Here is a 14,980-nt window from a genome sequence, read left to right on the forward strand (position 1 = left end):
GTCCTACGAGTAGGAAAGGGGAAAAAAGATCTCAACTAAACCTTAGGAGTTTGCTAAGTGTGGGGATTTCACCTAGACTAGAAATTCTGGAGTCCGGGGGGTCGGTTATACATAGGGAAGTGTTTAAACACCCTACATATCTGTAGTACTCTACAGGAACCTTCTCTGTGTCATTGTGATTGTGTTTGCTGCTAATGATTGGGAAAATTTCTCCTTTGTATTAGGAGAAGGAATTGAATTGATTAAAGAAAGACAGACAGATAGACAGACTGACTATTTTTGGTATTTTATTAGCTCGCTGAGATTCCTTGTGAACCTCATGCCTACATATCCCTAGTGGAAGTCAGAGCTTAATGTAGTTCGGGGAACTAACTAGGGAAATTAATTGTTTTTGGTGCCTTGCTTGAAGCTCAAGGTTGAAGCTTGAATTAAATCTCTGTTTACAGTAAAGAGACATGGAATCATCTCTACAGAGAGGTATTAGTACTATTCTACCACAAACATTTAAAGGAGTGACAGAATAACTGAATTCATTTCATTCAAGAGGGGGACCTTACTTGTGTATGTGCAAGTATACCAGTCAAATGCCTCTTAAATGAAAGAAAGATGCTCATCCAAATTAGGGAAAGTTACCACATGTCTGGGTTTTACTGCCAGCTCATGCCTTTCAAAATCCTAAATGGGAGACTTGATTAAAATTGAAATTGAAATGTTTGTTTGTTTGAATGTGGTAGAGTAGTAAAAATATCTCTCTATAGAGATAAGCTATGTCTATCTACTGTATAAAAGATTTGACTTTAGCTGGCTTGTATGAGGCCCAAGCTTGAGGCTTTTTGATTGATTAATTAATATTATTGACTCTGGGAGATGACTCCATTGGGGATTAATTACAGGGTATTTTTTGTGTTCTGTACAAAGCCCAGAATTGAGGCTGACTCTACTTAGGGAGACTCTATCTATGTGCCTTGTACAAAGCCCAAGGTTGTGGCTAACTGTTGAGGATAATTGAATGAATGACTCTATTTTATGTGCCTTGTACAAAGCCCAAGGTTGGGGCTGACTCTAGCTAGGGAAAACATTATTTTCTGCCTTGTACAAAGCCCAAGGTTGTGGCAGACTCTTAAATAAACTGAGTATGGATGACTCTATAGGGAAAAGATCCTAGGTGTTAGGAATCTTTGACACATGAAAGTATGGTTTATCTGCCTTGTACAAAGCCCAAGGTTGTGGCCACTGAATGATGAAGAACTCACTGGGGAGACTCTATTATCTGCCTTGTACAATGCCCAAGGTTGAGGCTGACTCTTGACAGGGGAGTTTTATTGTTTGGTGCCTTGTATGAAGCCCAAGGTTGAGGCTAACTGTTTTTGTTGATTTTGACTCTACTGAGGAGATTTTATTTATTAAAAGACTGTTTTTCTTTGGAAGCTAACCCTTTCCAGGGATTTTGACTCAGCTGGTGAATTTGTCTGTTAAAAGACTGACTTTATCATGTTTTTTGGAGGCTGACCCTTTCCAGGGGTTTTGACTCTTTTGGGGAAATTATCTCCTAAGAGAAATGAATCTTTATTTATTTTGACATTTAATAATTGACTTTGGAGGCTAACCCTTTCCAGGGAATTTTATTAAAAATGAAAGAATGTGTGGAAGCTAACCCTTTCCAGGGAATTTTATTGGAATGATGGATTGATTTTAATTGACTTTGGAGGCTAACCCTTTCCAGGGGTTTTATTGAAAAATGAAAGAATGTGTGGAAGCTAACCCTTTCCAGGGATTTTGTTGAAATGACTGGCAGAAAGATTATCTAGTGGAGACTTCTTGTTTAAAGCCCAAGATGAAGGCTGACACATGCTGAGGAGAAAATAAACATAGATCCTAGACTCTGCTAAGGAAGATTGATGAAGATAAGGGTGATAGTAACTGTCCATGTCTCTCATTCCAAAAGGTGTACTCAATGTAGAATTGAGACAAACTTAGCTTGTTTAAAGTCTGGTTTAAATTGGAAGAAACTCACCAGGGTAGGCTAAAAGGTGACTAAAGACCTGTTCCTATGTTTATAAGAAACCTGATGGGTCCTTGTATACAAGCTCAAGAGGAAGCTGGAAATGCTTTTAAGAAGCCTGTGGGTCCTTGTACAAAGCCCAAGAGGAGGCTAATCGAGGGTCCTTGTTATAGCACAAGAGAAAGCTATGTAGTTTTGAACTTATTTTGGCTCTAAGCAAATGGGTAAGAGGTTTCACCGGGAATAATTCCTCTTTGGGTGGATGTGTCCTATTATTTGGATTCTAAGGTTTTTACCAAGATGTTTCACCGGGAATAATTCATCTTGGGGGTTTGAACTACAGATCTCTAATTAGGAAAGAGCCTTCACCGGGAAGACATTCTCAATCCTAGGCCATATTCCTATAATATATATATAGTTTAACTGTCCTAGGGTTTATACTCAAACGTAGTTCTAAACTAATATATGCACAGTTTATATTTGACGGTAATTTAAATAAAGACTGTAAATTGAAAGCTTGTAAAGCCTAACCTGGATGGAGTGGAGGCCTTTGAAGAAGTATGTACAGAGCCTCAACAGTATTTTTTGTTGTTTTGTTGATAACAGTTGAATATATATATGATAAACAGTTAATGGTTTTTGAAAATAGAAGAAGTGAAGATGGACAAAGGTCACATAGGTATCTAAAGAGTTTCACCGGGAATAATGCCCTTCAAATACCAGAAGAATGTTTTGAAAACAGAAAGAAGATTTTGAAAATACAGTTTTGAAAACAAGCTAAGAAGAGAAGGTTTTTGGGACTTACACTCTATTAGAGGCCCAGTACTTTACAGTACTGGTGTAAAAGCAATTTGAAAAATGATTTTGAATGATACAAGGTTTTGTTGTTTGAAAACCCTAATCATTTGATTTATTCGGAGATTGAAAACAGTTTTGAAAATTGACAAAAGTCAACTTAATTAAGGTAAAAATAAAGACTTTTAACTAATTAAGACCTAAACAATTAGGGTTTTATCATAAAATTATTTACAAAGTGATTAGGTTAAAATAAAGTGACAATATATATTTAAAGTATTTAAGAAAACACTTAAAAACATACTACTTTAAACCTAATTAAAATACATGAAATAAATAATATTTTTATGATTTTTTTGACTATTCACAAAATAGATATATTAAATAATAGGTGTATGAAAAATGAAGTGAAAATGATTTAATTTGATAGGTGAATTAATTGTGTGAAGTTGTGAAGAAAATAGGTGTGACAAGTGATAAAAAATTAGGAATGTCTCCACCAAGGCTTGAACTCACGCCCTTTAGGTCACATACCCAAAACCAAACCACTGGGCCAGCGCGCGCATGGTGATAATGATACACATCCAACACATTATATTTTCAGATAAACGTGTAAATCATGAAAAAAATAAAAGGAATAAAAAGTCTGGGGCGAGGGGGATTCGAACCCCAGACTTGAGGCATGAGGAGACTAAGAGCGCATGTGAGGCCACTAGGGCAAATGATGTATTCGTTTAAAACACGCTTTCAGTTAAATATATTTTAAACCCTCCCCTGAGAATTCAAAAATGGCGCCACCCACCATCTTCATCTTCAACCTCAAGCTCTTCAAATTTGAATTTCTGAACTTACTCGTTTCTCAACCAAACGTGATGATGTAAAGATGAATTTCACTCCAAATTTCCTCACGAATCTAAATATGCAACTAATATCTATTTATATTAACTACATCTAACTAATTTACCAAAAATCGTGAAGAACCCTAAATTTTAAAAATCAAATTAAATGACTATACTGAAAGATAAATGAATGATGATAGAGGGTTTTCAATCCTCTGATGATGCTGAACAAGATAGAATCGAGCTTTATCACAAAGAGTGCTTAAATTAAAGAGGTGAGGTTCAGAAACTTACCTCTGAAAATGGAGGTCGTGAGGATGATAGAGAGCACCTGGGCTTGAATGAATGATCTCAATAGCTTCCCTGAGACTCAATGATGCTAACTGAATGCTTATTGGAGCTTGAATCCTCCTGAATTGCTCTATGGACCTCCCTCGATTTCAGCTTCAAGTGAACATGGAGGTTGTTGAATTTGGAGTTACAGATGAGCTGCAGCCATCTGGTTAGCTTCACTATGACCTGAGGAGTGTGCCTGGATGATTGGCTTGGCTTGAAACCTCCTGAATTACTCTATGGACCTCCAACTGCAAGTGCTCCAAATGAGAGGTGGAGATGATGATTCTCCACGCCCAGCAGTGTTCCAGAGGTTTGGATCACCTCCAAATGCCTCCCTCAATGTGTTTGAATACTTATTTTCAAAGAGAGAGCTTTGGTTTGAAGAATCCGAGTCTTCTTGCCAAAGGACCTTTGAAAAAACTAAGTATGAAGAAAGAAAAGAGAAAGCAAGAATTCTGTTGCTTTTGGTGTGTTTTTTGAATGAGAATGAGGCCTCTATTTATAGGCAATTGGTTCAGTACTGATTGAGAGAGTGAGCTTGCTTAGTGGGAGAGTTTTGGTTTCTTAGCCATGAAGAAATTCAAAGAATATCCCAAGTGCAATGATGAGAATTTTGATTCCATTTGATCAATCCCCTAGCCCTCGATTTTGCTTGATCTTAGGGGACAATTCTGAGCCAGAAATGAGCTCTAATTGGTTGGTGAGAAGATTCCTTGGGTGATTCATCAATTTGCCATAAATTCACAAATGTAATCATTACATAATCACATGTTCTTGTTTTTAGAATCTTCTTCAATCCTTATGGCATGGTGAAAATGAATGCATGGCATTGTTTCAGATATGTTATGGGTCGTGTAGCATCCATAATTGAGGTCATGTGCACAAAATTTCAAAGTTCAAAAATGATGCATGACCTATAATTTTACTTCATGAGGCCAACTTTGACCAAGCATAACTCTTAGCTCAAAATGAATTTGGAGAAGGTTGAACACAATTTGGAAAGCCCTAAACATCTACTTCAAATCATTAGTTTGGAGTTTCTTCAGAATCCTTTGGCAAATTTGTGAAAAATGAGGCCAAAGTTGGAAGAAAACTAGGTTAAAACACTTAGAAAAATTTCTAAGTGTTTATGACCTAAAACTCCAAAATTTCCAAAACTCTTAAATGATTGATCTTTTGAAAAAAGTTCCTTTGTAAGATGTTGTTTTATTTTGCAAGATCTACAACTTTCATGTTGGAAGTTTTTTGAGTTGTGTAGGTGAAATTTTGAGTTCTCACAGTGCCCTCAAAAACCCTAATTCCCGACTTTTTGCTCCTTGATGAATTTCTTTGAATTTCTTTGGTCAAATGACTTTAATATCCATATATTGATGATATTGATCTTTGAAAGTCATTTTTTGACCAAAAACCTTAAAAGTCAATGGTGATCCCACACAGTTGACTTTTCCTGACAAAGTGAATTTTTTGGGCTTTTGTGTAGAAACAAGATCTTTTCCTCAAATGAATGATGTAAATGGATTATATTGAGGTAGTAGAGATTCTTGAATCATGTCTTGAGTTTTGGATCCATGCCCTGATTAAAAGTCAACTATCTTGGTGAATTAGGTCAAAAACCCTAATTGTCGACCAGAGGACAATGATGAGTGTAGACTTTGAATTGAGGTGTAATGTCCAGTGGATCTTGTCATAAGAGTTATTTGAAGATGATTAATGTCTTTGAATGGTTTCCTGGGGCTTTTTAGGGTTTCCCAAAGGTGATCCCTGATTTTAGTCCTTGATAGGCTCCAAACCCTAGTCTGTTGATCTGAGTAATCCTGTACTTAGATGACTGGGTGTCTTAATCAATCATAGGTGTAATAATGAGGCTTTTGAGTCTCATGATTGTGTTAGAGACTAATCCTCCTATTGATTGATCCTTTGCCTGAGTTTTCTTGTCTTTGAACACCCTCGATTGAATGTCAGGCTGTTCTGGGTACTTGCTTTGACTTGATGAAAAATCCTGAAGATATGTCATCTCAGGGGGGGTCAAAAATTAGGGTATGACAGATGCCCCTATTTAAGTTTCTTTTATCTGGAGGGAGAGAGATTGAGATCTCGATTTCTCCTGCGTAAAAGAGACTTAAATATCAAGGAATGCCCGAATTTTGGGCGCTCCTGAGATGATAAAATCTTTGCATGATTTGATCCCGTTGTCGCACTTGGCGGGGGATGAGGAGACAAACTCCTGCAGAAATACTTGATGTGGATTCTGGTGAATGGATGGCAATGTAGGATGCGCAATCCATCTTCTTTAACTAAGTGTTGATACTTAGAAAAAGGTAAACAACCTCCCCCTTGTTTCGGATGTCCATATCTCGAAACTGGTCTTAGTTGTGTTTGGACAATATCTCAGATAAAGAGAAAATTTCCAACGGTTTGTTTCCTCATCAAACTTCTTATCAGCACTTGGAGGTAAGATACCATTTGACGGTAAATAAAGAAACTTCAAAGGTTTGTTTCCTCATCAAACTTCTCATCAGCACTTGGAGATGAGATACCATTTGACGGTAAATAAAGAAACTTCAAAGGTTTGTTTCCTCATCAAACTTCTCATCAGCACTTGGAGATGAGATACCATTTGATGGTAAATAAAGAAACTTCAAAGGTTTGTTTCCTCATCAAACTTCTCATCAGCACTTGGAGATGAGATACCATTTGACGGTAAATAAAGAAACTTCAAAGGTTTGTTTCCTCATCAAACTTCTTACCAGCACTTGGAGGTAAGATACCATTTGACGGTAATAAAGAAACTTCAAAGGTTTGTTTCTTCATCAAACTTCTCATCAGCACTTGGAGATGAGATACCATTTGACGGTAATAAAGAAACTTCAAAGGTTTGTTTCCTCATCAAACTTCTCATCAGCACTTGGAGATGAGATACCATTTGACGGTAATAAAGAAACTTCAAAGGTTTGTTTCCTCATCAAACTTCTCATCAGCACATGGAGATGAGATACCATTTGACGGTAATAAAGAAACTTCAACATCTTCCCTTTTGACCTGGCATCTTTGAAAGATTGTCATATGGGCCCATGCTCTTTTGAGGGGCTAATGACTTTGTTTGAAGGCGGACGAACTGTTTTCGGGGTGGAAACTGCCATTCGTCGACTGGTGCCTGGGGAATCAACAAACTGTTTTCCTAGGGGGAAAACTACCATTTATCGACTCTGTCGGGAACTAAACATCCCTGAAAACAGACAAACTGTTTGAAGAAAACTGCCATTTGTCGATCTCTTGAGTATTTAACAGACAAACTGTCTTTTCTTGGGAAGAAGACTGCCATTTGCCAATTGCTAGGGGAACAAACTGTCTTCTGCCGGGGAAGACTGCCATTTGTTGACCCTGTCGTGATAGAAAGTGAGCAAACTGTCTTCTGCTGAAAGAGACTACCATTTGCTGACTTTGTTGGGGAATCTGAACTATCTTCTGGACGAAGACCATCATTCGCTGACTCCGCTGGGGAATCATTTGTCGATCTGCTGGCAGATTTCCTGAATTATTTTCTTTGACGAAAAAGTGGCATCTCTCGACCTTGCTGGGGAAATACCAAACCTGTAGGGAATTCCAAAATGCGAAGCAGACTATCTTATCTGAAGAAGACTGTTGAATGTCGCTCTGAAGGAGAATCTCAGCTGAGGAATTCCAAAAGTGAACAAACTATCTCCTTGAGGGAGACTACCATTTGTTGACTTGCTTGGTGAGATCCTTGTGTATGAACTGTTGTCTCGAAGGAAAAAGTTTCTCCGGAACTTGCAGGGGAAACTTCAGTTCATGCCTCAATGACTTAGGCATTCAAAGGATCAAAGCCTGATTCGGCTATGCAATTATGATGTAATGTATGCATGAATATTATGACAATGAATGTAAAGTGAATGTGAATAGAATTGTCGCGGATGTAAAATCCTAAGATACGACTTGAATTCTTGTTGATCAGAAGATGTCCTCTTCTTGTAGTTCGAACTTTGTTGGGAATATCTGGTTATCAGTTGTCCGCTGTCCGAAGTAAGTAATATGAATTGAAGTAAAGATCCGTCATCGGGAGATGTTCGCAAAGCGACCTCATGGGGGAAATCTTGGTTCCCGGAGTCTCAACCGTTCTCGGAGCAACCTGTTTGCATTCTTCCTATTGTTTGTAAACCTTAGAAAGAAATTTCACCTTTATTTTTGCAAGTAAATTCATTTTATTTTTATGAAAACATTTGTTTCAAGAAAAATGACTGTTTAAACTTAAAATGCATTTCAAGAAACTGAATAAGACTAGATTGCAAAGGAAAAGCACAAGGCTCAAATTATTATATATGGAATGGTAATCAGCCAAATGCTTGATTCCATGGAGTATTTACAAAGTTGGAAATTGGTAATTTTCGGGAAAAGGGCTACGATGAAACGTGACGACCGTTATCTTTCCCTTCCACTCCGAGTTGCGCTGTATTCGTGCTTCGTAGAAGATGACCTACTGCTGATGAACACTCCGCTATGGATTTTGAATGATCAAGTTTGTCCTGAACACAGTTACTTGCCATATATCCCTAACTTTTGCGTAAACTACCCCTTTCGGGTTTTAAGTCTACCGGGATTGATTATTTTTTTTTATGTCTCTAATTTTTGCTTGAATCGCCCTTTCGGGTTTTCGATTCACCGAGACGCTCTTTTTTGCCTAAGCCGCTCTTTGCGAGTTTTCAACTTAGCGAGCTGTTCTTTTTGTTTATTTAGGCGAAGTATTTCTTGACTGCGTCGACGTTCACAGGATGGGTGAATTCTTCTCCATCCATAGTCGTGAGTATTAAGGCTCCTCCTGAGAAAGCTCTCTTGACCACGTAAGGGCCGTCATAATTGGGAGTCCATTTTCCTCTCGAATCTGTGAGAAAAGATTGAATCTTTTTGAGTACAAGGTCGCCTTCTTTGATTGTGCGAGGTCGAACCTTTTTGTCGAAAGCTTTCTTCATTCTTTGTTGATATAGATGACCGTGGCATAAAGCTGTCATGCGCTTTTCTTCGATCAAGTTCAATTCATCGAATCTGCTTTGACACCACTCGGCTTCTGTTAATTTTGCCTCCATCAAGACTCTCATTGATGGAATCTCAACCTCTATTGGTAGGACTGCCTCCATGCCATATACAAGGGAGAAAGGAGTTGCTCCAGTCGAAGTACGTACTGATGTACGGTAACCATGAAGAGCATACGGGAGCATTTCATGCCAATCTTTGTAAGTGATGACCATCTTCTGAATGATTTTCTTGATGTTTTTGTTAGCTGCTTCTACAGCTCCATTCATCTTTGGTCTGTAAGGAGATGAGTTGTGATGTTCGATCTTGACTTCACAAAGCTCCTTCATCATTTTGTTATTCAAATTTGACCCATTGTCAGTGATTATCTTGCTAGGAACGCCGTAGCGACAGATGATGTGATTCTTGATAAACCTGACGACAACTTGTCTTGTAACGTTTGCATATGAAGCTGCTTCAACCCATTTGGTGAAATAGTCTATAGCTACCAAGATGAAGCGATGTCCGTTGGACGCTTTTGGTTCGATCATTCCAATCATGTCGATTCCCCACATGGAGAAAGACCAAGGGGAAGAGAGTATGTTGAGAAGAGATGGTGGCACATGAATTCTATCGGCGTAGATCTGACATTTGTGACACCTCTTTGCGTACTGGTAGCAATCTGACTCCATCGTCAGCCAATAATATCCTGCTCTCAGTATTTTCCTTGTCCTGGTGTGTCCATTGGTGTGAGTACCAAAGGAACCTTCATGTATTTCTCTCATGAGTATTTCTGCTTCTTTTCTGTCAACGCATCTGAGCAGAACCATGTCGAAGTTTCTCTTGGACAGAACATCTTCATTCAGGAAGAATCTACAAGCTAACTTTCTCAAAGTCTTTCTATCTTTCTTTGATGCCCCAAGAGGGTACTCTTGCTTTTGAAGAAAGTTCTTGATGTCGTGATACCACGGTTTGTCGTCGATGATTGCTTCTACTGTGAACACATGAGCGGGCCTATCCAGGCGCATAACATCGATCTGAGGAATGTCATTCCAATGATTTATCCTAATCATGGAAGAGAGTGTGGCTAATGCATCAGCCAAATTGTTTTCTTCACGAGGAATGTGATGAAAATCTACCCTGTCGAAGAATGGTAACAATCTTCTTGCGTAGTCTTTGTAAGGAATTAACCCTGGTTGGCGTGTTTCCCATTCTCCTTTGATTTGATTGATGACCAAAGCAGAATCTCCGTATACATCCAAGTGTTTGATTCTTAGATCCATGGCTTCTTCGAGACCCATGATGCAAGCTTCATATTCGGCCTCATTGTTTGTGCATTTGAAAGTTAATCTGGCAGTAAATGGAATATGGGTACCCTGAGGTGTAACAATGATTGCCCCAATTCCTCGTCCATAAGCATTGACAGCTCCGTCAAAGATTAAGCCCCACTGGGATCCTATCTCAGGTCCTTCGTCTGGTAGTGGCTCGTCGTAATCTTTCATCTTGAGGTACATGACGTCTTCTGTAACACCCCAATTCTACCCAGGCATATAGGTACAAATATCAGAGTATTTAAAATTTCATACAACGCAATTAGGATGTTACACTAAGTAACCAAACAAACACCTAGAAAATAAACGGACATCAACGATGCCAAAAGCATACACACCTGCCAATAAAATGATACATAACACACGGAAGATATGAACATATATATATACATATATCTCTCACTCTCAAAGAGGACTTTTCCAGAATAAAGTGTTTACAATATACAATGGCACGTTATCACATATACATGTTCAAAAGAGTCATATACAAATAAATAACAACAGACTCCTGACTACCCAGTGTTACATATCAGAGTGACCGACAAGACCAACTGGAGAACTACCTCTTCCAAAAGACTTCCAAAGCGGGCTAATCTGCAGGATGCCACTCAAGCATCAAATCAGCAGAAGGGTGAGAATATAATTCATAATGAAAGCATGACAATTATAGTAATGCCAACAAGTATCATCAAGAATCATACAACAAAGTAATCCACTCATTCAACCACAATCAGTATATAAGTAATGTGACACATGAATGCTAACATAAATTATACAGACAGACAATGATGAATGAGACTCGACTATGCACATGCATGTGGTACCAAATTCGGAGTAAAACTCCCCTTGTCATTATGACAAATACACCTTTGCCGAGCATTATGCTGGGACTTCTTTCCCTCAGGAAAATACACCTTTGTCGAGCATCAAGCTACGACTAAACGTCATCGAGCATTTAGCCCCCACTGATGACCTCTTGCCACTAGGGCAAATACACCTTTTTACCGAGCATTAAGCCCCCACTGGTAATAATTGCCAATTCAGGCCACCTGCTAATAGCATTCCGCCATTAACGTAATGAAATGTTATGCTGTGCAAAAGGATATATCACCAATTAATAACATCGTTATCAATCACATCACACCATAATTACCACACAGGCATTAATAAGCACACATCACACATTCACCGTCAAAACATACTAGCCACATCGGCATAAATGATCGCATAATTGCATCACATCAAATTAATATTGGCCCTTGGCCCACAACTCCATCAATACATAACACATATGAACATGATCTCATGTTATCGACAACTAATCACATACCTCGTACCAATACGATAACATTCACACAACACATCATCATGATTTATCATGCACTAGTTCACAAAACCATTTATGAAAATCAACCAACCACTACTACATCCTACATCATTAACAATTACAACCAAGCACTATGATTATTTACCAATCATATCGCGCATATAAACAATTATGTGTTTTCATCAACAACACCTCATAACCAATTCATAACAAGCTAACCGAGCCTACACTATCATATAGAACATCCAACTAGCTTCCTAACACTTCGAACGGCGTACGAAACGGAGCTACGGATCAAAAGTTACAAGGTTTCAAAGTTTGGAAAACATAAACATACTTCATAAGTTAACCCTACATAGTTCTATCACTAAATCCTAATAAAAATAATAGGAGAACACATCCTATGAATCATTTAATTAGATAATAATATAGTTCATTGCGTTAGCTTTCCAACGCTTCGAACGGCGACAAAATCGGAGTTACGGTTCAAGAGTTACGAAGTTTCAAAGTTTTGGAAAAACAGAAAAAGCTGTCATCCGCTTCAGCTCCGCTCAGCGGACCTTCGCAGAGAATTTTCTGCAACAGAACCTCCGCTCAGCGGACCCACCTCCGCTCAGCGGACCTGCGTAAACCCAGAAAAAACCAGAACGCACCAGAACGGTTCCAGGCCCCTTATACCCACCAAAACCACTCCTAAACATCATTATAACACCAATACAACACATACAAACCATAGAAACAACCTAACATCAAACTTTTCATGGTTAATTCATCAATCTATCTCAAAACCTAACTTTTTATACAAACTCAATCAAGCCATAGAAATGGAAAAGAAAGCATGATCAATCACCATAACACAACAAGGATATCATTTATTCATCATACAATCATTCTCAAACAAACTTAGATCAAACAAAGATCACACAAGAAAATTGTGGGAAATTGGAACAAGAAGAACAAGAACAAGAACAAGACTATAAGAATCATACATCCAAGATAAATTAGATTCACCCCCTTACCTTGCTATAGCAACGATCGGAACTCGATTCGGTTGAGAATCCACCAATCTACACTTTTTCCTTCTCTTTTCCTTCTTCTCCTTTCTCTCTTTCTTTCTCTTCTTTTTCTTTCTTTCCTTTCTTTCTCTTCTTTCTATCTTTGTTTTCTTTATAAAGAAAATATCTTCCTCGCGGAAATGACCAAAATGCCCCTACGCTCAAATATCGTTCAAACGCCCCAAAACGCGGAATATTACCTTAATAATATTTCCGGTACCAAAAATATGAAAACCTTCAATTAAATATTAGTCCGCCATCCCGAACTAATACCGACTGAAACAACTCCAAAAACGGTAAAATTCCAATAAACGTCACAAACGTCCAAATTAAGTATATACTTATTTTCCGGGCGTTACAACTCTCCCCCACTTAGAAGATTTCCGTCCTCGGAAATATCCCAAACACAAACAAACTTGGATACGCTCTTGTATCCGACTAACCAACTATCAAGCCACGAAAGCAACGACACAATCAGCGCCAAACAACGAATTACTCTAGCTAAAAGCAAAACAACCAAAACACAACAACGACAACAAGATGCAATGCCCATACAATGCACTCATCGACTAACACCAAAACACAAGAAATAACCAAGACACAGACAACAACCCGGTCGCACAACATCCAAACAACCATGCCAAGACATAGCAGTCAAACATGTAACCAAAACATCTGATGGTCTTATAATTCCTACCACATCCACTGTCCACAATTTGAACTTTAACAATTCATACACATACGAACCGCGTCATTTCACGCTTCCGATGCGCACTCTGATTTCCCAAAACAAACAGTTTTACCAATTCCATAACCAACTTCCAGCTCCTTCTAGTATTCACCAGAAACTCATTGTTCTCTCTTAACATACTCAACCTCTTAATATGCTGTGTCAGCTTGCGCACCAGACAAAAGTCTTTGTATTATCCAATCAAAGGTAAAAAGCTAATCCAAACACATCCTTGTTTCACAACACAAGCCCTCATAGATCCTTAAGTGACCAAATCGTCCTCTCAGTATGACCAATATACAACTTGCAAGTACTTCCATCGGTTAATCCATTCTTATCGAAATAACATGAGCAGATTTTGTCAATATATCCACAATGACCCAAATCGCCTCACAATTACTCGACGTCCTCGGAAAACCAGAAAACAAAATCCATAGAAATGCTATTCCACTTCTACTCAGGAATGGATAACAGTTACATGAAACCAGACGACTCCTGACAAGTCAAACACAAATAAACAAATCCCTTCATATCCTTCTTCATTACCTTGCCACTAAAAATGACCTTCTCAAATCTTGATATCTCTTAGTAGCATCAGGATGAATACTCAAATCACTACGACGCACTTCATCCAAAGTCCTCTTTTCAAATCCAAACATTAGGAATACAAACTTGATCATGACATCCCATGACATTACTCTTATCAATCCGAAGATCACCATCTTTACCTTTGACTAATAAATGTCATCTTATCAACCCATTCAAATCCGATTTCCGACCTTTTCTAATCTCATCAAGAATACCATAAGTAAGCTTTCACATATAAAGCTCAACACTTGAAGAAGTCTCTTTACACATCCAACTCAAATCTCAAACTGTTTCAACAATCACAATACTCGAATCATCCACATAGACGTATGCAATGGTTCTCATATTCAACTCGTTCTGATCAAACGAATGCTTCAAACTCTTGTAGTCACTTACACACACAAATCTCGATCCGAATAATTAGTGCCTTCAAATTTCCCAAACAGAAATAACAACTGCCAACTCTAAATCTTGTGACAGATAAATCCTTTCAAAAATCTTAACTTGCATAAAAGCATAAACCACCACTTACCCCTTGAACATTCACTTCACCCAACCAAAAACTCACACAAGGAAACTTAGCAAACAACTCTTCTTCCCAACACGGACAAAACAATTCTCAAGTACTTAGCATGACCATCTTCACACTGATGATACCTGTGGACCGTCCTTTCGGGCCATACCCCTCCGTGGGTGGGATACGTGAACTGACTCTTTTTTGTCGATCGGACGCTTTCGCGTCACTTTTGAAAAAGTTTACAGAGTCGCCACCGACCTTTTATTTTATCCAATGAAGGAAAGGTTTATAAAAGAAACAGAAAAAAGACCTTTGAGAGATTCTGGGTAAGGGGGTAGGTTATACAAAGGGAAGGTGTTAGCACCCTTTGTATCCATGGTTATCCATGGGCTCTTTAGTTTGCTTAGCTCATTTGCTTTACTTTTCAATTGATTC

This window comes from Vicia villosa, linkage group LG1 (genome assembly GCF_029867415.1).
Source record: "Vicia villosa cultivar HV-30 ecotype Madison, WI linkage group LG1, Vvil1.0, whole genome shotgun sequence".
NCBI lineage: Eukaryota > Viridiplantae > Streptophyta > Magnoliopsida > Fabales > Fabaceae > Vicia > Vicia villosa.